Source organism: Heterodontus francisci, chromosome 16, assembly GCF_036365525.1.
Source record: "Heterodontus francisci isolate sHetFra1 chromosome 16, sHetFra1.hap1, whole genome shotgun sequence".
Classification (NCBI taxonomy): domain Eukaryota; kingdom Metazoa; phylum Chordata; class Chondrichthyes; order Heterodontiformes; family Heterodontidae; genus Heterodontus; species Heterodontus francisci.
In genome coordinates this window covers 7008487-7031088 of record NC_090386.1, presented here as the reverse complement: position 1 = coordinate 7031088, position 22602 = coordinate 7008487, and positions in this window count along the sequence as shown.

Genomic DNA, 22602 nt, shown 5'->3' with positions numbered 1-22602 from the left:
GATCAGTTACCCTGGAAACTGGGCAGTCAGTTAACCTGGAAACAGGCCAGTCAGTTACCCCGGAAGCAGGGCAGTCAGTTACCCAGGAAACAGGGCAGACAGTTTTCCCGGAAACAGGGCAGTCAGTTACCCTGGAAACAGGGCTTTCAGTTATCCTGGAATCAGGGTGGTCAGTGAACCTGGAAACAGGATGGTCAGTTACTCCGGAAACAGGGTGATCTGTTATCCTGGAAACAGGGCGGTCAGTTACCCCGGAAACAGGGCAGTCAGTTACCCTGGAAACAGGGCAGTCAGTTAACCTGGAAACAGGGCAGTCAGTTATCCTGGAAACAGGGCGGTCAGTTACCCCGGAAATAGATAGGTCAGTTATCCTGGAAACAGGGCGGTCAGTTACCCCGGAAACAGGTCAGTCAGTTACACTGGAAACAGGGGAGTCAGTTATCCTGGAAACTGGGTGATCAGTTATCCCGGAAACAGGGCCGTCAGTTAGCCTGGAAACAGGGCAGTCAGTTACCCCGGAAACAGGGCAGTCAGTTACCCTGGAAACAGGGCAGTCAGTTATCCCGGAAACAGGGTAGTCAGTTATCCCGGAAACAGGGCAGTCAGTTACCCTGGAAACAGGGCAGTCAGTTATCCCAGAAACAGGGCAGTCAGTTACCCTGGAAAAAGGGTATTCAGTTACTCTGGAAACTGGGCAGTCAGTTACCCTGGAAACAGGGCAGTCAGTTACCCCGGAAACAGGGCAGTCAATTACCCTGGAAACTGGGCAGTCAGTTACCCTGGAAACAGCGCAGTCAGTTATCCCGGAATCAGGGTTATCAGTTACCCTGGAAACAGGGCAGTCAGTTATCCCGGAAACAGGGCGGTCAGTTATCCAGTAAACAGGGCAGTCAGTTATCCCGGAAATAGGGCGGTCAGTTATCCTGGAAACAGGGCGGTCAGTTACCCCGGAAACAGGGAGATCTGTTACCCCGGAAACAGGGCAGTCAGTAACCCTGGAAACTGGGCAGTCAGTTACCCTGGAAACAGGATGGTCAGTTGCATTGGAAACAGGGTGATCAGTTATCCTGGAAACAGGGAGATCAGTTACCCTGGAAACAGGGCTTTCAGTTATCCTGGAAACAGGGTGGTCAGTGACCCTGGAAACAGGGTGGTCAGTTACCCCGGAAACAGGGCGATCAGTTACCCCGGAAACAGAGTGATCAGTTATCCTGGAAACAGGGCAGTCAGTTACCCCCGAAACAGGGCAGTCAGTTACCCCAGAAACAGGGCGGTCAGTAACCCTGGGAACAGATTAGTCAGTTACCCCGGAAACAGGGTGGTCAGTTACCCCGGAAACAGAGTGATCAGTTATCCTGGAAACAGGGCAGTCAGTTACCCCGGAAACAGGGCAGTCAGTTACCCTGGAAACAGGGCAGTCAGTTACCCCGGAAACAGGGTGATCAGTTACCCTGGAAACAGGGAGATCAGTTACCCTGGAAACAGGGCATTCAGCTACCCGTAAACAGGGAGATCAGTTACCCTGGAAACAGGGCTTTCAGTTATCCTGGAAACAGGGTGGTCAGTGACCCTGGAAACAGGGTGGTCAGTTACCCCGGAAACAGGGTGATCAGTTATCCTGGAAACAGGGCGGTCAGTTACCCCGGAAACAGGGCAGTCAGTTACCCCGGAAACAGGGTGATCAGTTATCCTGGAAGCAGGGCAGTCAGTTACCCAGGAAACAGGGCAGTCAGTTACCCCGGAAACTGGGCAGTCAGTTACCCTGGAAACAGGGCAGTCAGTCACCCTGGAAACTGGTTAGTCAGTTACCCCGGAAACAGTGTGATCAGTTACCCCGGAAACAGGGCAGTCAGTTCCCCTGGAAACAGGGCAGTCAGTTACCCTGGCAACAGGCCAGTCAGTTAACCTGGAAACAGGGCAGTCACTTATCCTGGAAACAGGGAGGTCAGTTACCCCGGAAATAGGTAGGTCAGTTATCCTGGAAACAGGGCGGTCAGTTATCCCGGAAAGAGGGAGATCAGTTACCCCGGAAACAGGGCAGTCAGTTACCCCGGAAACAGGGCAGTCAGTTACCCTGGCAACAGGCCAGTCATTTCTCCCGGAAAAAGTGCAGTCAGTTATCCCGGAAACAGGGTGATCAGTTACCCTGGAAACTGGGCAGTCAGTTACCCTGGAAACAGGGCAGTCAGTTACCCCGGAAACAGGGCAGTCAGTTACCCTGGAAACTGGGCAGTCAGTTACCTTGCAAACAGGGGAGTCAGTTATCCCGGAAACAGGGTGATCAGTTACCCTGGAAACAGGGCAGTCAGTTATCACGGAAACAGGTCAGTCAGTTATCCCGGAAAAAGGGTGATCAGTTACCCTGGAAACTGGGCAGTCAGTTACCCGGGAAACAGGGCAGTCAGTTACCCCGGAAGCAGGGCAGTCAGTTACCCAGGAAACAGGACAGTCAGTTACCCCGGAAACTGGGCAGTCAGTTACCCTGGAAACAGGGCAGTCAGTCACCCTGGAAACTGGTTAGTCAGTTAACCCGGAAACAGGGTGATCTGTTACCCCGGAAACAGGGCAGTCAGTTCCCCTGGAAACAGGGCAGTCAGTTACCCTGGAAACAGGGCAGTCAGTTAACCTGGAAATAGGTAGGTCAGTTATCCTGGAAACAGGGCGGTCAGTAACCCCGGAAACAGGGAGATCAGTTACCCCGGAAACAGGGCAGTCAGTTACCCTGGAATCAGGGGAGTCAGTTATCCTGGAAACAGGGTGGTCAGTGACCCTGGAAACAGGGTGGTCAGTTACTACGGAAACAGGGTGACCAGTTATCCTGGAAACAGGGCGGTCAGTTACCCCGGAAACAGGGCAGTCAGTTACCCCGGAAACAGGGTGATCAGTTATCCTGGAAACAGGGCAGTCAGTTAGCCAGGAAACAGGGCAGTCAGTTACCCCGGAAACAGGGCAGTCAGTTACCCTGGAAAGAGGGCAGTCAGTTATCTTGGAAACAGGGCAGTCAGTTATCCCGGAAACAGGGTGATCTGTTACCCTGGAAACAGGTTATTCAGTTACTCTGGAAACTGGGCAGTCAGTTACCCTGGAAACAGGGCAGTCAGTTATCCCGGAAACAGGGTTATCAGTTACCCTGGAAACAGGGCAGTCAGTTATCCCGGAAACAGGGCAGTCAGTTACCCTGGAAACAGGGAAGTCAGTTACCCCGGAAAGTGGGCAGTCAGTTACCCCGGAAACAGGGTGATCAGTTACCCCGGAAACAAGGCAGTCAGTTATCCTGGAAACAGGGCAGTTAGTTATCCCGGAAACAGGGCGGTCAGTTACCCTGGAAACAGGGCAGTCAATTATCCTGGAAACAGGGTGATCAGTTACACTGGAAGGTGGGCTGTCAGTTACCCTGGAAACAGGGCAGTCAGTTACCCTGGAAACTGGGCAGTCAGTTACCCCGGAAACAGGGCAGTTAGTTACCCTGGAAACTGGGCAGTCAGTTACCCTGGAAACTGGGCAGTCAGTTCCCCCGGAAACAGGGCAGTTAGTTGCCCTGGAAACAGGGCAGTCAGTTACCCCGGAAACATGGTGATCCGTTGCACTGGAAACAGGGAGATCAGTTACCCGGGAAACAGGGCAGTCAGTTACCCCGGAAACAGGGCAGTCAGTTACCCGGAAACAGGGTGATCAGTTACCCCGGAAACAGGGAGATCAGTTACCCTGGAAACAGGGCTTTCAGTTATCCTGGAAACAGGGTGGTCAGTGACCCTGGAAACAGGGCGGTCAGTTACCCCGGAAACAGGGCAGTCAGTTACCCCGGAAACAGGGTGATCAGTTATCCTGGAAACAGGGCAGTCAGTTAGCCTGGAAACAGGGCAGTCAGTTACCCCGGAAACAGGGTAAGTCAGTTACCCTGGAAACAGGGCAGTCAGTTATCCCGGAAACAGGGCAGTCAGTTATCCCGGAAACAGGGTGATCAGTTACCCTGGAAACAGGGCAGTCAGTTACCCCGGAAACTGGGCAGTCAGTTACCCTGGAAACAGGGCAGTCAGTCACCCTGGAAACTGGGCAGTCAGTTGCCCCGGAAACAGGGTGATCAGTTACCCCGGAAACAGGGCAGTCAGTTACCATGGAAACTGGGCAGTCAGTTACCCTGGAAACAGGGAAGTCAGTTACCTCGGAAACTGGGCAGTCAGTTATCCCGGAAACAGGGCAGTTGGTTATCCCGGAAACAGGGTGATAATTTACCCTGGAAACTGGGCAGTCAGTTACCCTGGAAACAGGGCGGTCATTTACCCTGGAAACAGGGCAGTCAATTATCCTGGAAACAGGGTGATCAGTTACACTGGAAGGTGGGCTCTCAGTTACCCTGGAAACAGGGCAGTCAGTTACGCTGGAAAATGGGCAGTCAGTTACCCCGGAAACAGGGCAGTTAGTTACCCTGGAAACTGGGCAGTCAGTTACCCTGGAAACTGGGCAGTCAGTTCCCCCGGAAACAGGGCGGTCAGTTGCCCTGGAAACAGGGCAGTCAGTTACCCCGGAAACATGGTGATCCGTTGCACTGGAAACAGTGTGGTAAGTGACCCCGGAAACAGGGTGATCAGTTATCGTGGAAACAGGGCGGTAAGTTACCCCGGAAACAGGGCAGTCAGTTACCGCGGAAACAGGGCAGTCAGTTAACCTGGAAACAGGGCAGTCAGTTATCCTGGAAACAGGGCGGTCAGTTACCCCGGAAATAGATAGGTCAGTTATCCTGGAAACAGGGCGGTCAGTTACCCCGGAAACAGGTCAGTCAGTTACACTGGAAACAGGGGAGTCAGTTATCCTGGAAACTGGGTGATCAGTTATCCTGGAAACAGGGCCGTCAGTTAGCCTGGAAACAGGGCAGTCAGTTACCCCGGAAACAGGGCAGTCAGTTACCCTGGAAACAGGGCAGTCAGTTATCCCGGAAACAGGGTAGTCAGTTATCCCGGAAACAGGGCAGTCAGTTACCCTGGAAACAAGGCAGTCAGTTATCCCGGAAACAGGGGAGTCAGTTACCCTGGAAAAAGGGTATTCAGTTACTCTGGAAACTGCGCAGTCAGTTACCCTGGAAACAGGGCAGTCAGTTACCCCGGAAACAGGGCAGTCAGTTACCCTGGAAACTGGGCAGTCAGTTACCCTGGAAACAGCGCAGTCAGTTATCCCGGAATCAGGGTTATCAGTTACCCTGGAAACAGGGCAGTCAGTTATCCCGGAAACAGGGCGGTCAGTTATCCAGTAAACAGGGCAGTCAGTTATCCCGGAAATAGGGCGGTCAGTTATCCTGGAAACAGGGCGGTCAGTTACCCCGGAAACAGGGAGATCTGTTACCCCGGAAACAGGGCAGTCAGTTACCCTGGAAACTGGGCAGTCAGTTACCCTGGAAACAGGATGGTCAGTTACACTGGAAACAGGGTGATCAGTTATCCTGGAATCAGGGCGGTCAGTTACCCCGGAAACCGGGCAGTCAGTTACCCCAGAAACAGGGCGGTCAGTAACCCTGGGAACAGATTAGTCAGTTACCCCGGAAACAGGGTGGTCAGTTACCCCGGAAACAGAGTGATCAGTTATCCTGGAAACAGGGCAGTAAGTTACCCCGGAAACAGGGCAGTCAGTTACCCTGGAAACAGGGCAGTCAGTTACCCCGGAAACAGGGTGATCAGTTACCCTGGAAACAGGGAGATCAGTTACCCTGGAAACAGGGCATTCAGCTACCCGTAAACAGGGAGATCAGTTACCCTGGAAACAGGGCTTTCAGTTATCCTGGAAACAGGGTGGTCAGTGACCCTGGAAACAGGGTGGTCAGTTACCCCGGAAACAGGGTGATCAGTTATCCTGGAAACAGGGCGGTCAGTTACCCCGGAAACAGGGCAGTCAGTTACCCCGGAAACAGGGTGATCTGTTATCCTGGAAACAGGGCAGTCAGTTAGCCTGGAAACAGGGCAGTCAGTTACCCCGGAAGCAGGGCAGTCAGTTACCCAGGAAACAGGGCAGTCAGTTACCCCGGAAACTGGGCAGTCAGTTACCCCGGAAACAGGGCAGTCAGTCACCCTGGAAACTGGTTTGTCAGTTACCCCGGAAACAGTGTGATCAGTTACCCCGGAAACAGGGCAGTCAGTTCCCCTGGAAACAGGGCAGTCAGTTACCCTGGCAACAGGGCAGTCAGTTAACCTGGAAACAGGGCAGTCACTTATCCTGGAAACAGGGAGGTCAGTTACCCCGGAAATAGGTAGGTCAGTTATCCTGGAAACAGGGAGGTCAGTTATCCCGGAAAGAGGGAGATCAGTTACCCCGGAAACAGGGCAGTCAGTTATCCCGGAAACAGGGTGATCAGCTACCCTGGAAACTGGGCAGTCAGTTACCCTGGAAACAGGGCAGTCAGTTACCCCGGAAACAGGGCAGTCAGTTACCCTGGAAACTGGGCAGTCAGTTACCCTGCAAACATGGGAGTCAGTTATCCCGGAAACAGGGTGATCAGTTACCATGGAAACAGGGCAGTCAGTTATCACGGAAACAGGTCAGTCAGTTATCCCGGAAAAAGGGTGATCAGTTACCCTGGAAACTGGGCAGTCAGTTACCCGGGAAACAGGGCAGTCAGTTACCCTGGAAACAGGACAGTCAGTTACCCCGGAAACTGGGCAGTCAGTTACCCAGGAAACAGGACAGTCAGTTACCCCGGAAACTGGGCAGTCAGTTACCCTGGAAACAGGGCAGTCAGTCACCCTGGAAACTGGTTAGTCAGTTAACCCGGAAACAGGGTGATCTGTTACCCCGGAAACAGGGCAGTCAGTTCCCCTGGAAACAGGGCAGTCAGTTACCCTGGAAACAGGGCAGTCAGTTAACCTGGAAATAGGTAGGTCAGTTATCCTGGAAACAGGGCGGTCAGTAACCCCGGAAACAGGGAGATCAGTTACCCCGGAAACAGGGCAGTCAGTTACCCTGGAAACAGGGGAGTCAGTTATCCTGGAAACAGGGTGGTCAGTGACCCTGGAAACAGGGTGGTCAGTTACCCCGGAAACAGGGTGATCAGTTATCCTGGAAACAGGGCGGTCAGTTACCCCGGAAACAGGGCAGTCAGTTACCCCGGAAACAGGGTGATCAGTTATCCTGGAAACAGGGCAGTCAGTTAGCCTGTAAACAGGGCACTCAGTTACCCTGGAAACAGGGCAGTCAGTTACCCTGGAAACTGGGCAGTCAGTTACCCTGGAAACAGGGCAGTCAGTTACCCCGGAAACAGGGCAGTCAGTTACCCTGGAAACAGGGCAGTCAGTTACCCTGGAAACAGCGCAGTCTGTTATCCCGGAATCAGGGTTATCAGTTACCCTGGAAACAGGGCAGTCAGTTATCCCGGAAACAGGGCGGTCAGTTATCCAGTAAACAGGGCAGTCAGTTATCCCGGAAATAGGGCGGTCAGTTACCCCGGAAACAGGGAGATCTGTTACCCCGGAAACAGGGCAGTCAGTTACCCTGGAAACTGGGCAGTCAATTACCCTGGAAACAGGATGGTCAGTTACACTGGAAACAGGGTGAGCAGTTATCCTGGAAACAGGGCGGTCAGTTACCCCGGAAACAGGGCAGTCAGTTACCCCAGAAACAGGGCGGTCAGTAACCCTGGGAACAGATTAGTCAGTTACCCCGGAAACAGGGTGGTCAGTTACCCCGGAAACAGAGTGATCAGTTATCCTGGAAACAGGGCAGTCAGTTACCCCGGAAACAGGGCAGTCAGTTACCCCGGAAACAGGGTGATCAGTTACCCTGGAAACAGGGAGATCAGTTACCCTGGAAAAAGGGCATTCAGCTACCCGGAAACAGGGAGATCAGTTACCCTGGAAACAGGGCTTTCAGTTATCCTGGAAACAGGGTGGTCAGTGACCCTGGAAACAGGGTGGTCAGTTACCCCGGAAACAGGGTGATCATTATCCTGGAAACAGGGCGGTCAGTTACCCCGGAAACAGGGCAGTCAGTTACCCCGGAAACAGGGTGATCAGTTATCCTGGAAACAGGGCAGTCAGTTAGCCTGGAAACAGGGCAGTCAGTTACCCCGGAAGCAGGGCAGTCAGTTACCCAGGAAACAGGGCAGTCAGTTACCCCGGAAACTGGGCAGTCAGTTACCCTGGAAACAGGGCAGTCAGTCACCCTGGAAACTGGTTAGTCAGTTACCCCGGAAACAGTGTGATCAGTTACCCCGGAAACAGGGCAGTCAGTTCCCCTGGAAACAGGGCAGTCTATTACCCTGGCAACAGGGCAGTCAGTTAACCTGGAAACAGGGCAGTCACTTATCCTGGAAACAGGGAGGTCAGTTACCCCGGAAATAGGTAGGTCAGTTATCCTGGAAACAGGGCGTTCAGTTATCCCGGAAAGAGGGAGATCAGTTACCCCGGAAACAGGGCAGTCAGTTACCCCGGAAACAGGGCAGTCAGTTACCCTGGCAACAGGGCAGTCATTTCTCCCGGAAAAAGTGCAGTCAGTTATCCCGGAAACAGGGTGATCAGTTACCCTGGAAACTGGGCAGTCAGTTACCCTGGAAACAGGGCAGTCAGTTACCCCGGAAACAGGGCAGTCAGTTACCCTGGAAACTGGGCAGTCAGTTACCCTCCAAACAGTGGAGTCAGTTATCCCGGAAACAGGGTGATCAGTTACCCTGGAAACAGGGCAGTCAGTTATCCCGGAAACAGGGCAGTCAGTTATCCCGGAAAAAGGGTGATCAGTTACCCTGGAAACTGGGCAGTCAGTTAACCTGGAAACAGGCCAGTCAGTTACCCCGGAAGCAGGGCAGTCAGTTACCCAGGAAACAGGGCAGACAGTTTTCCCGGAAACAGGGCAGTCAGTTACCCTGGAAACAGGGCTTTCAGTTATCCTGGAATCAGGGTGGTCAGTGAACCTGGAAACAGGATGTTCAGTTACTCCGGAAACAGGGTGATCTGTTATCCTGGAAACAGGGCGGTCAGTTACCCCGGAAACAGGGCAGTCAGTTACCCTGGAAACAGGGCAGTCAGTTAACCTGGAAACAGGGCAGTCAGTTATCCTGGAAACAGGGCGGTCAGTTACCCCGGAAATAGATAGGTCAGTTATCCTGGAAACAGGGCGGTCAGTTACCCCGGAAACAGGTCAGTCAGTTACACTGGAAACAGGGGAGTCAGTTATCCTGGAAACTGGGTGATCAGTTATCCCGGAAACAGGGCCGTCAGTTAGCCTGGAAACAGGGCAGTCAGTTACCCCGGAAACAGGGCAGTCAGTTACCCTGGAAACAGGGCAGTCAGTTATCCCGGAAACAGGGTAGTCAGTTATCCCGGAAACAGGGCAGTCAGTTACCCTGGAAACAGGGCAGTCAGTTATCCCAGAAACAGGGCAGTCAGTTACCCTGGAAAAAGGGTATTCAGTTACTCTGGAAACTGGGCAGTCAGTTACCCTGGAAACAGGGCAGTCAGTTACCCCGGAAACAGGGCAGTCAATTACCCTGGAAACTGGGCAGTCAGTTACCCTGGAAACAGCGCAGTCAGTTATCCCGGAATCAGGGTTATCAGTTACCCTGGAAACAGGGCAGTCAGTTATCCCGGAAACAGGGCGGTCAGTTATCCAGTAAACAGGGCAGTCAGTTATCCCGGAAATAGGGCGGTCAGTTATCCTGGAAACAGGGCGGTCAGTTACCCCGGAAACAGGGAGATCTGTTACCCCGGAAACAGGGCAGTCAGTAACCCTGGAAACTGGGCAGTCAGTTACCCTGGAAACAGGATGGTCAGTTGCATTGGAAACAGGGTGATCAGTTATCCTGGAAACAGGGAGATCAGTTACCCTGGAAACAGGGCTTTCAGTTATCCTGGAAACAGGGTGGTCAGTGACCCAGGAAACAGGGTGGTCAGTTACCCCGGAAACAGGGCGATCAGTTACCCCGGAAACAGAGTGATCAGTTATCCTGGAAACAGGGCAGTCAGTTACCCCCGAAACAGGGCAGTCAGTTACCCCAGAAACAGGGCGGTCAGTAACCCTGGGAACAGATTAGTCAGTTACCCCGGAAACAGGGTGGTCAGTTACCCCGGAAACAGAGTGATCAGTTATCCTGGAAACAGGGCAGTCAGTTACCCCGGAAACAGGGCAGTCAGTTACCCTGGAAACAGGGCAGTCAGTTACCCCGGAAACAGGGTGATCAGTTACCCTGGAAACAGGGAGATCAGTTACCCTGGAAACAGGGCATTCAGCTACCCGTAAACAGGGAGATCAGTTACCCTGGAAACAGGGCTTTCAGTTATCCTGGAAACAGGGTGGTCAGTGACCCTGGAAACAGGGTGGTCAGTTACCCCGGAAACAGGGTGATCAGTTATCCTGGAAACAGGGCGGTCAGTTACCCCGGAAACAGGGCAGTCAGTTACCCCGGAAACAGGGTGATCAGTTATCCTGGAAGCAGGGCAGTCAGTTACCCAGGAAACAGGGCAGTCAGTTACCCCGGAAACTGGGCAGTCAGTTACCCTGGAAACAGGGCAGTCAGTCACCCTGGAAACTGGTTAGTCAGTTACCCCGGAAACAGTGTGATCAGTTACCCCGGAAACAGGGCAGTCAGTTCCCCTGGAAACAGGGCAGTCAGTTACCCTGGCAACAGGCCAGTCAGTTAACCTGGAAACAGGGCAGTCACTTATCCTGGAAACAGGGAGGTCAGTTACCCCGGAAATAGGTAGGTCAGTTATCCTGGAAACAGGGCGGTCAGTTATCCCGGAAAGAGGGAGATCAGTTACCCCGGAAACAGGGCAGTCAGTTACCCCGGAAACAGGGCAGTCAGTTACCCCGGAAACAGGGTGATCAGTTATCCTGGAAGCAGGGCAGTCAGTTACCCAGGAAACAGGGCAGTCAGTTACCCCGGAAACTGGGCAGTCAGTTACCCTGGAAACAGGGCAGTCAGTCACCCTGGAAACTGGTTAGTCAGTTACCCCGGAAACAGTGTGATCAGTTACCCCGGAAACAGGGCAGTCAGTTCCCCTGGAAACAGGGCAGTCAGTTACCCTGGCAACAGGCCAGTCAGTTAACCTGGAAACAGGGCAGTCACTTATCCTGGAAACAGGGAGGTCAGTTACCCCGGAAATAGGTAGGTCAGTTAACCTGGAAACAGGGCGGTCAGTTATCCCGGAAAGAGGGAGATCAGTTACCCCGGAAACAGGGCAGTCAGTTACCCCGGAAACAGGGCAGTCAGTTACCCTGGCAACAGGCCAGTCATTTCTCCCGGAAAAAGTGCAGTCAGTTATCCCGGAAACAGGGTGATCAGTTACCCTGGAAACAGGGCAGTCAGTTATCACGGAAACAGGTCAGTCAGTTATCCCGGAAAAAGGGTGATCAGTTACCCTGGAAACTGGGCAGTCAGTTACCCGGGAAACAGGGCAGTCAGTTACCCCGGAAGCAGGGCAGTCAGTTACCCAGGAAACAGGACAGTCAGTTACCCCGGAAACTGGGCAGTCAGTTACCCTGGAAACAGGGCAGTCAGTCACCCTGGAAACTGGTTAGTCAGTTAACCCGGAAACAGGGTGATCTGTTACCCCGGAAACAGGGCAGTCAGTTCCCCTGGAAACAGGGCAGTCAGTTACCCTGGAAACAGGGCAGTCAGTTAACCTGGAAATAGGTAGGTCAGTTATCCTGGAAACAGGGCGGTCAGTAACCCCGGAAACAGGGAGATCAGTTACCCCGGAAACAGGGCAGTCAGTTACCCTGGAATCAGGGGAGTCAGTTATCCTGGAAACAGGGTGGTCAGTGACCCTGGAAACAGGGTGGTCAGTTACTACGGAAACAGGGTGACCAGTTATCCTGGAAACAGGGCGGTCAGTTACCCCGGAAACAGGGCAGTCAGTTACCCCGGAAACAGGGTGATCAGTTATCCTGGAAACAGGGCAGTCAGTTAGCCAGGAAACAGGGCAGTCAGTTACCCCGGAAACAGGGCAGTCAGTTACCCTGGAAAGAGGGCAGTCAGTTATCTTGGAAACAGGGCAGTCAGTTATCCCGGAAACAGGGTGATCTGTTACCCTGGAAACAGGTTATTCAGTTACTCTGGAAACTGGGCAGTCAGTTACCCTGGAAACAGGGCAGTCAGTTATCCCGGAAACAGGGTTATCAGTTACCCTGGAAACAGGGCAGTCAGTTATCCCGGAAACAGGGCAGTCAGTTACCCTGGAAACAGGGAAGTCAGTTACCCCGGAAAGTGGGCAGTCAGTTACCCCGGAAACAGGGTGATCAGTTACCCCGGAAACAAGGCAGTCAGTTATCCTGGAAACAGGGCAGTTAGTTATCCCGGAAACAGGGCGGTCAGTTACCCTGGAAACAGGGCAGTCAATTATCCTGGAAACAGGGTGATCAGTTACACTGGAAGGTGGGCTGTCAGTTACCCTGGAAACAGGGCAGTCAGTTACCCTGGAAACTGGGCAGTCAGTTACCCCGGAAACAGGGCAGTTAGTTACCCTGGAAACTGGGCAGTCAGTTACCCTGGAAACTGGGCAGTCAGTTCCCCCGGAAACAGGGCAGTTAGTTGCCCTGGAAACAGGGCAGTCAGTTACCCCGGAAACATGGTGATCCGTTGCACTGGAAACAGGGAGATCAGTTACCCGGGAAACAGGGCAGTCAGTTACCCCGGAAACAGGGCAGTCAGTTACCCGGAAACAGGGTGATCAGTTACCCCGGAAACAGGGAGATCAGTTACCCTGGAAACAGGGCTTTCAGTTATCCTGGAAACAGGGTGGTCAGTGACCCTGGAAACAGGGCGGTCAGTTACCCCGGAAACAGGGCAGTCAGTTACCCCGGAAACAGGGTGATCAGTTATCCTGGAAACAGGGCAGTCAGTTAGCCTGGAAACAGGGCAGTCAGTTACCCCGGAAACAGGGTAAGTCAGTTACCCTGGAAACAGGGCAGTCAGTTATCCCGGAAACAGGGCAGTCAGTTATCCCGGAAACAAGGTGATCAGTTACCCTGGAAACAGGGCAGTCAGTTACCCCGGAAACTGGGCAGTCAGTTACCCTGGAAACAGGGCAGTCAGTCACCCTGGAAACTGGGCAGTCAGTTGCCCCGGAAACAGGGTGATCAGTTACCCCGGAAACAGGGCAGTCAGTTACCATGGAAACTGGGCAGTCAGTTACCCTGGAAACAGGGAAGTCAGTTACCTCGGAAACTGGGCAGTCAGTTATCCCGGAAACAGGGCAGTTGGTTATCCCGGAAACAGGGTGATAATTTACCCTGGAAACTGGGCAGTCAGTTACCCTGGAAACAGGGCGGTCATTTACCCTGGAAACAGGGCAGTCAATTATCCTGGAAACAGGGTGATCAGTTACACTGGAAGGTGGGCTCTCAGTTACCCTGGAAACAGGGCAGTCAGTTACGCTGGAAAATGGGCAGTCAGTTACCCCAGAAACAGGGCAGTTAGTTACCCTGGAAACTGGGCAGTCAGTTACCCTGGAAACTGGGCAGTCAGTTCCCCCGGAAACAGGGCGGTCAGTTGCCCTGGAAACAGGGCAGTCAGTTACCCCGGAAACATGGTGATCCGTTGCACTGGAAACAGTGTGGTAAGTGACCCCGGAAACAGGGCGGTCAGTAACCCTGGAAACAGGGGAGTCAGTTATCCTGGAAACGGGGTGGTCAGTGACACTGGAAACAGTGTGGTAAGTGACCCCGGAAACAGGGTGATCAGTTATCGTGGAAACAGGGCGGTAAGTTACCCCGGAAACAGGGCAGTCAGTTACCGCGGAAACAGGGTGATCAGTTATCCTGGAAACAGGGCCGTCAGTTAGCTTGGAAACAGGGTAGTCAGTTACCCCGGAAACAGGGCAGTCAGTTATCCTGGAAACAGGGCAGTCAGTTATCCCGGAAACAGGGCAGTCAGTTGTCCCGGAAACAGGGTGATCAGTTACCCTGGAAACAGGGCAGTCAGTTACACCGGAAACAGGGCAGTCAGTTACCCTGGAAACAGGGCAGTCAGTTATCCCGGAAACAGGGCAGTCAGTTAACCTGGAAACAGGGCGGTCAGTTATCCAGTAAACAGGGCAGTCAGTTATCCCGGAAGGAGGGCAGTCAGTTATCCTGGAAACAGGGCGGTCAGTTACCCCGGAAATAGGGCGGTCAGTTACCCTGGAAACTGGGCAGTCAGTTACCCTGGAAACAGGATGGTCAGTTACCCTGGAAACTGGGCAGTCAGTTACCCCGGAAACAGGGTGATCAGTTACCCCGGAAACAGGGCAGTCAGTTACCATGGAAACTGGGCAGTCAGTTACCCTGGAAACAGGGAAGTCAGTTACCCCGGAAACTGGGCAGTCAGTTATCCCGGAAACAGGGCAGTTTGTTATCCCGGAAACAGGGTGATAATTTACCCTGGAAACTGGGCAGTCAGTTACCCTGGAAACAGGGCGGTCATTTACCCTGGAAACAGGGCAGTCAATTATCCTGGAAACAGGGTGATCAGTTACACTGGAAGGTGGGCTGTCAGTTACCCTGGAAACAGGGCAGTCAGTTACCCTGGAAACTGGGCAGTCAGTTACCCCGGAAACAGGGCAGTTAGTTACCCTGGAAACTGGGCAGTCAGTTACCCTGGAAACTGGGCAGTCAGTTCCCCCGGAAACAGGGCGGTCAGTTGCCCTGGAAACAGGGCAGTCAGTTACCCCGGAAACATGGTGATCCGTTGCACTGGAAACAGTGTGGTAAGTGACCCCGGAAACAGGGCGGTCAGTTACCCTGGAAACAGGGGAGTCAGTTATCCTGGAAACGGGGTGGTCAGTGACACTGGAAACAGTGTGGTAAGTGACCCCGGAAACAGGGTGATCAGTTATCGTGGAAGCAGGGTGATCAGTTATCCTGGAAACAGGGTGGTCATTTACCCCGGAAACAGGGCAGTCAGTTACCGCGGAAACAGGGTGATCAGTTATCCTGGAAACAGGGCCGTCAGTTAGCTTGGAAACAGGGTAGTCAGTTACCCCGGAAACAGGGCAGTCAGTTATCCTGGAAACAGGGCAGTCAGTTATCCCGGAAACAGGGCGGTCAGTTGTCCCGGAAACAGGGTGATCAGTTACCCTGGAAACAGGGCAGTCAGTTACACCGGAAACAGGGCAATCAGTTACCCTGGAAACAGGGCAGTCAGTTATCCCGGAAACAGGGCAGTCAGTTAACCTGGAAACAGGGCGGTCAGTTATCCAGTAAACAGGGCAGTCAGTTATCCCGGAAACAGGGCAGTCAGTTATCCTGGAAACAGGGCGGTCAGTTACCCCGGAAATAGTGCGGTCAGTTACCCTGGAAACAGGGCGGTCAGTTACCCCGGAAATAGTGCGGTCAGTTACCCTGGAAACTGGGCAGTCAGTTACCCTGGAAACAGGATGGTCAGTTACCCTGGAAACAGGGTGATCAGTTATCCTGGAAACAGGGCGGTCAGTTACCCCGGAAACAGGGCAGTCAGTTACCCCAGAAACAGGGCGGTCAGTAACCCTGGAAACAGATTAGTCAGTTACCCTGGAAACAGGGTGGTCAGTTACCCCGGAAACAGGGTGATCAGTTATCCTGGAAACAGGGCGGTCGGTCAGTTACCCCGGAAACAGGGCAGTCAGTTACCCCGGAAACTGGGTGATCAGTTATCCTGGAAACAGGGCAGTCAGTTATGCTGGAAACAGGGCAGTTATTTCTCCCGGAAACAGGGCAGTCAGTTATCCCGGAAACAGGGTGATCAGTTCCCCTGGAAACTGGGCAGTCAGTTACCCTGGAAACAGGGCAGTCAGTTACCCTGGAAACAGGGCAGTCAGTTAACCTGGAAACGGGGTGGTCAGTGACACTGGAAACAGTGTGGTAAGTGACCCCGGAAACAGGGTGATCAGTTATCGTGGAAGCAGGGTGATCAGTTATCCTGGAAACAGGGTGGTCATTTACCCCGGAAACAGGGCAGTCAGTTACCGCGGAAACAGGGTGATCAGTTATCCTGGAAACAGGGCCGTCAGTTAGCTTGGAAACAGGGTAGTCAGTTACCCCGGAAACAGGGCAGTCAGTTATCCTGGAAACAGGGCAGTCAGTTATCCCGGAAACAGGGCAGTCAGTTGTCCCGGAAACAGGGTGATCAGTTACCCTGGAAACAGGGCAGTCAGTTACACCGGAAACAGGGCAATCAGTTACCCTGGAAACAGGGCAGTCAGTTATCCCGGAAACAGGGCAGTCAGTTAACCTGGAAACAGGGCGGTCAGTTATCCAGTAAACAGGGCAGTCAGTTATCCCGGAAACAGGGCAGTCAGTTATCCTGGAAACAGGGCGGTCAGTTACCCCGGAAATAGTGCGGTCAGTTACCCTGGAAACAGGGCGGTCAGTTACCCCGGAAATAGTGCGGTCAGTTACCCTGGAAACTGGGCAGTCAGTTACCCTGGAAACAGGATGGTCAGTTACCCTGGAAACAGGGTGATCAGTTATCCTGGAAACAGGGCGGTCAGTTACCCCGGAAACAGGGCAGTCAGTTACCCCAGAAACAGGGCGGTCAGTAACCCTGGAAACAGATTAGTCAGTTACCCTGGAAACAGGGTGGTCAGTTACCCCGGAAACAGGGTGATCAGTTATCCTGGAAGCAGGGCGGTCGGTCAGTTACCCCGGAAACAGGGCAGTCAGTTACCCCGGAAACTGGGTGATCAGTTATCCTGGAAACAGGGCAGTCAGTTATGCTGGAAACAGGGCAGTTATTTCTCCCGGAAACAGGGCAGTCAGTTATCCCGGAAACAGGGTGATCAGTTCCCCTGGAAACTGGGCAGTCAGTTACCCTGGAAACAGGGCAGGCAGTTACCCTGGAAACAGGGCAGTCAGTTAACCTGGAAACAGGGCGGTCAGTTATCCAGTAAACAGGGCAGTCAGTTATCCCGGAAACAGGGCAGTCAGTTATCCTGGAAACAGGGCATTCAGTTACCCCGGAATTAGGGCGGTCAGTTATCCTGGAAACAGGGCGGTCAGTTACCCTGGACACAGGAGATCTGTTACCCCGGAAACAGGGCAGTCAGTTACCCTGGAAACTGGGCAGTCAGTTCCCCCGGAAACTGGGCGGTCAGTTGCCCTGGAAACAGGGCAGTCAGTTACCCCGGAAACATGGTGATCCGTTGCACTGGAAACAGGGAGATCAGTTACCCTGGAAACAGGGCAGTCAGTTACCCCGGAAACAGGGCTGTCAGTTACCCGGAAACAGGGTGATCAGTTACCCCGGAAACAGGGAGATCAGTTACCCTGGAAACAGCACTTTCAGTTTTCCTGGAAACAGGGTGGTCAGTGACCCTGGAAACAGGGCGGTCAATTACCCCGGAAACAGGGCAATCAGTTACCCCGGAAACAGGGTGATCAGTTATCCTGGAAACAGGGCAGTCAGTTAGCCTGGAAACAGGGCAGTCAGTTACCCCGGAAACAGGGTAAGTCAGTTACCCTGGAAACAGGGCAGTCAGTTATCCCGGAAACAGGGCAGTCAGTTATCCCGGAAACAGGGTGATCAGTTACCCTGGAAACAGGGCAGTCAGTTACCCCGGAAGCAGGGCAGTCAGTTACCCTGGAAATAGGGCAGTAATTTCTCCCGGAAACAGGGCAGTCAGTTCTCCCGGAAACAGGGTGATCAGTTACCCTGGAAACTGGGCAGTCAGTTACCCTGGAAACAGGGCAGTCAATTACCCCGGAAACAGGGCAGACTGTTACCCTGGAAACTGGGCAGTCAGTTATCCCGGAAACAGGGCAGACAGTTATCCCGGAAACAGGGTTATCAGTTACCCTGGAAACAGGGCAGTCAGTTATCCCGGAAACAGGGCAGTCAGTTACCCTGGAAACAGGGAAGTCAGTTACCCCGGAAACTGGGCAGTCAGTTACCCCGGAAACAGGGTGATCAGTTACCCCGGAAACAGGGCAGTCAGTTATCCTGGAAACAGGGCAGTTAGTTATCTCGGAAACAGGGCGGTCAGTTACCCTGGAAACAGGGCAGTCAATTATCCTGGAAACAGGGTGATCAGTTACACTGGAAGGTGGGCTGTCAGTTACCCTGGAAACAGGGCAGTCAGTTACCCTGGAAACTGGGCAGTCAGTTACCCCGGAAACAGGGCAGTTAGTTACCCTGGAAACTGGGCAGTCAGTTACCCTGGAAACTGGGCAGTCAGTTCCCCCGGAAACAGGGCAGTTAGTTGCCCTGGAAACAGGGCAGTCAGTTACCCCGGAAACAGGGCAGTCAGTTACCCGGAAACAGGGTGATCAGTTACCCCGGAAACAGGGAGATCAGTTACCCTGGAAACAGGGCTTTCAGTTATCCTGGAAACGGGGTGGTCAGTGACCCTGGAAACAGGGCGGTCAGTAACCCCGGAAACAGGGCAGTCAGTTACCCCGGAAACAGGGTGATCAGTTATCCTGGAAACAGGGCAGTCAGTTAGCCTGGAAACAGGGCAGTCAGTTACCCCGGAAACAGGGTAAGTCAGTTACCCTGGAAACAGGGCAGTCAGTTATCCCGGAAACAGGGCAGTCAGTTATCCCGGAAACAGGGTGATCAGTTACCCTGGAAACAGGGCAGTCAGTTACCCCGGAAACTGGGCAGTCAGTTACCCTGGAAACAGGGCAGTCAGTCGCCCTGGAAACTGGGCAGTCAGTTACCCCGGAAACAGGGTGATCAGTTATCCTGGAAACAGGGCCGTCAGTTAGCTTGGAAACAGGGTAGTCAGTTACCCCGGAAACAGGGCAGTCAGTTATCCTGGAAACAGGGCAGTCAGTTATCCCGGAAACAGGGCAGTCAGTTGTCCCGGAAACAGGGTGATCAGTTACCCTGGAAACAGGGCAGTCAGTTACACCGGAAACAGGGCAATCAGTTACCCTGGAAACAGGGCAGTCAGTTATCCCGGAAACAGGGCAGTCAGTTAACCTGGAAACAGGGCGGTCAGTTATCCAGTAAACAGGGCAGTCAGTTATCCCGGAAACTGGGCAGTCAGTTATCCTGGAAACAGGGCGGTCAGTTACCCCGGAAATAGGGCGGTCAGTTACCCTGGAAACAGGATGGTCAGTTACCCTGGAAACTGGTCAGTCAGTTACCCCGGAAACAGGGTGATCAGTTACCCCGGAAACAGGGCAGTCAGTTACCATGGAAACTGGGCAGTCAGTTACCCTAGAAACAGGGAAGTCAGTTACCCCGGAAACTGGGCAGTCAGTTATCCCGGAAACAGGGCAGTTAGTTATCCCGGAAACAGGGTGATAATTTACCCTGGAAACTGGGCAGTCAGTTACCCTGGAAACAGGGCGGTCATTTACCCTGGAAACAGGGCAGTCAATTATCCTGGAAACAGGGTGATCAGTTACACTGGAAGGTGGGCTGTCAGTTACCCTGGAAACAGGGCAGTCAGTTACCCTGGAAACTGGGCAGTCAGTTACCCCGGAAACAGGGCAGTCAGTTACCCTGGAAACTGGGCAGTCAGTTACCCTGGAAACTGGGCAGTCAGTTCCCCCGGAAACAGGGCGGTCAGTTGCCCTGGAAACAGGGCAGTCAGTTACCCCGGAAACATGGTGATCCGTTGCACTGGAAACAGTGTGGTAAGTGACCCCGGAAACAGGGCGGTCAGTTATCCTGGAAACGGGGTGGTCAGTGACACTGGAAACAGTGTGGTAAGTGACCCCGGAAACAGGGTGATCAGTTATCCTGGAAACAGGGCCGTCAGTTAGCTTGGAAACAGGGTAGTCAGTTACCCCGGAAACAGGGCAGTCAGTTATCCTGGAAACAGGGCAATCAGTTATCCCGGAAACAGGGCAGTCAGTTGTCCCGGAAACAGGGTGATCAGTTACCCTGGAAACAGGGCAGTCAGTTACACCGGAAACAGGGCAATCAGTTACCCTGGAAACAGTGCAGTCAGTTATCCCGGAAACAGGGCAGTCAGTTAACCTGGAAACAGGGCGGTCAGTTATCCAGTAAACAGGGCAGTCAGTTATCCCGGAAACAGGGCGGTCAGTTACCCCGGAAATAGGGCGGTCAGTTACCCTGGAAACTGGGCATTCAGTTATCCTGGAAACAGGATGGTCAGTTACCCTGGAAACAGGGTGATCAGTTATCCTGGAAACAGGGCGGTCAGTTACCCCGGAAACAGAGCAGTCAGTTACCCCAGAAACAGGGCGGTCAGTAACCCTGGAAACAGATTAGCCAGTTACCCTGGAAACAGGGTGGTCAGTTACCCCGGAAACAGGGTGATCAGTTATCCTGGAAACAGGGCGGTCGGTCAGTTACCCCGGAAACAGGGCAGTCAGTTACCCCAGAAACAGGGTGATCAGTTATCCTGGAAACAGGGCAGTAAGTTATGCTGGAAACAGGGCAGTCATTTCTCCCGGAAACAGGGCAGTCAGTTATCCCGGAAACAGGGTGATCAGTTACCCTGGAAACTGGGCAGTCAGTTACCCTGGAAACAGGGCAGTCAGTTACCCTGGAAACAGGGCAGTCAGTTAACCTGGAAACAGGGCGGTCAGTTATCCAGTAAACAGGGCAGTCAGTTATCCCGGAAACAGGGCAGTCAGTTATCCTGGAAACAGGGCATTCAGTTACCCCGGAAATAGGGCGGTCAGTTATCCTGGAAACAGGGCGGTCAGTTACCCTGGAAACAGGAGATCTGTTACCCCGGAAACAGGGCAGTCAGTTACCCTGGAAACTGGGCAGTCAGTTCCCCCGGAAACAGGTCGGTCAGTTGCCCTGGAAACAGGGCAGTCAGTTACCCCGGAAACATGGTGATCCGTTGCACTGGAAACAGGGAGATCAGTTACCCTGGAAACAGGGCAGTCAGTTACCCCGGAAACAGGGCAGTCAGTTACCCGGAAACAGGGTGATCAGTTACCCCGGAAACAGGGAGATCAGTTACCCTGGAAACAGCACTTTCAGTTGTCCTGGAAACAGGGTGGTCAGTGACCCTGGAAACAGGGCGGTCAGTTACCCCGGAAACAGGGCAGTCAGTTACCCCGGAAACAGGGTGATCAGTTATCCTGGAAACAGGGCAGTCAGTTAGCCTGGAAACAGGGCAGTCAGTTACCCCGGAAACAGGGTATGTCAGTTACCCTGGAAACAGGGCAGTCAGTTATCCCGGAAACAGGGCAGTCAGTTATCCCGGAAACAGGGTGATCAGTTACCCTGGAAACAGGGCAGTCAGTTACCCCGGAAGCAGGGCAGTCAGTTACCCTGGAAATAGGGCAGTCATTTCTCCCGGAAACAGGGCAGTCAGTTCTCCTGGAAACAGGGTGATCAGTTACCTTGGAAACTGGGCAGTCAGTTACCCTGGAAACAGGGCGGTCATTTACCCTGGAAACAGGGCAGTCAATTATCCTGGAAACAGGGTGATCAGTTACACTGGAAGGTGGGCTGTCCGTTACCCTGGAAACAGGGCAGTCAGTTACCCTGGAAACTGGGCAGTCAGTTACCCCGGAAACAGGGCAGTTAGTTACCCTGGAAACTGGGCAGTCAGTTGCCCTGGAAACAGGGCAGTCAGTTACCCCGGAAACATGGTGATCCGTTGCACTGGAAACAGTGTGGTAAGTGACCCCGGAAACAGGGCGGTCAGTTACCCTGGAAACAGGGGAGTCAGTTATCCTGGAAACGGGGTGGTCAGTGACACTGGAAGCAGTGTGGTAAGTGACCCCGGAAACAGGGTGATCAGTTATCGTGGAAACAGGGCGGTCAGTTACCCCGGAAACAGGGCAGTCAGTTACTGCGGAAACAGGGTGATCAGTTATCCTGGAAACAGGGCCGTCAGTTAGCTTGGAAACAGGGTAGTCAGTTACCCCGGAAACAGGGCAGTCAGTTATCCTGGAAACAGGGCAGTCAGTTATCCCGGAAACAGGGCAGTCAGTTGTCCCGGAAACAGGGTGATCAGTTACCCTGGAAACAGGGCAGTCAGTTACACCGGAAACAGGGCAATCAGTTACCCTGGAAACAGGGCAGTCAGTTATCCCGGAAACAGGGCAGTCAGTTAACCTGGAAACAGGGCGGTCAGTTATCCAGTAAACAGGGCAGTCAGTTATCCCGGAAACAGGGCAGTCAGTTATCCTGGAAACAGGGCGGTCAGTTACCCCGGAAATAGGGCGGTCAGTTACCCTGGAAACTGGGCAGTCAGTTACCCTGGAAACAGGATGGTCAGTTACCCTGGAAACAGGGTGATCAGTTATCCTGGAAACAGGGCGGTCAGTTACCCCGGAAACAGGGCAGTCAGTTACCCCAGAAACAGGGCGGTCAGTAACCCTGGAAACAGATTAGCCAGTTACCCTGGAAACAGGGTGGTCAGTTACCCCGGAAACAGGGTGATCAGTTATCCTGGAAACAGGGCGGTCGGTCAGTTACCCCGGAAACAGGGCAGTCAGTTACCCCGGAAACAGGGTGATCAGTTATCCTGGAAACAGGGCAGTCAGTTATGCTGGAAACAGGGCAGTCATTTCTCCCGGAAACAGGGCAGTCAGTTATCCCGGAAACAGGGTGATCAGTTCCCCTGGAAACTGGGCAGTCAGTTACCCTGGAAACAGGGCAGTCAGTTACCCTGGAAACAGGGCAGTCAGTTAACCTGGAAACAGGGTGGTCAGTTATCCAGTAAACAGGGCAGTCAGTTATCCCGGAAACAGGGCAGTCAGTTATCCTGGAAACAGGGCATTCAGTTA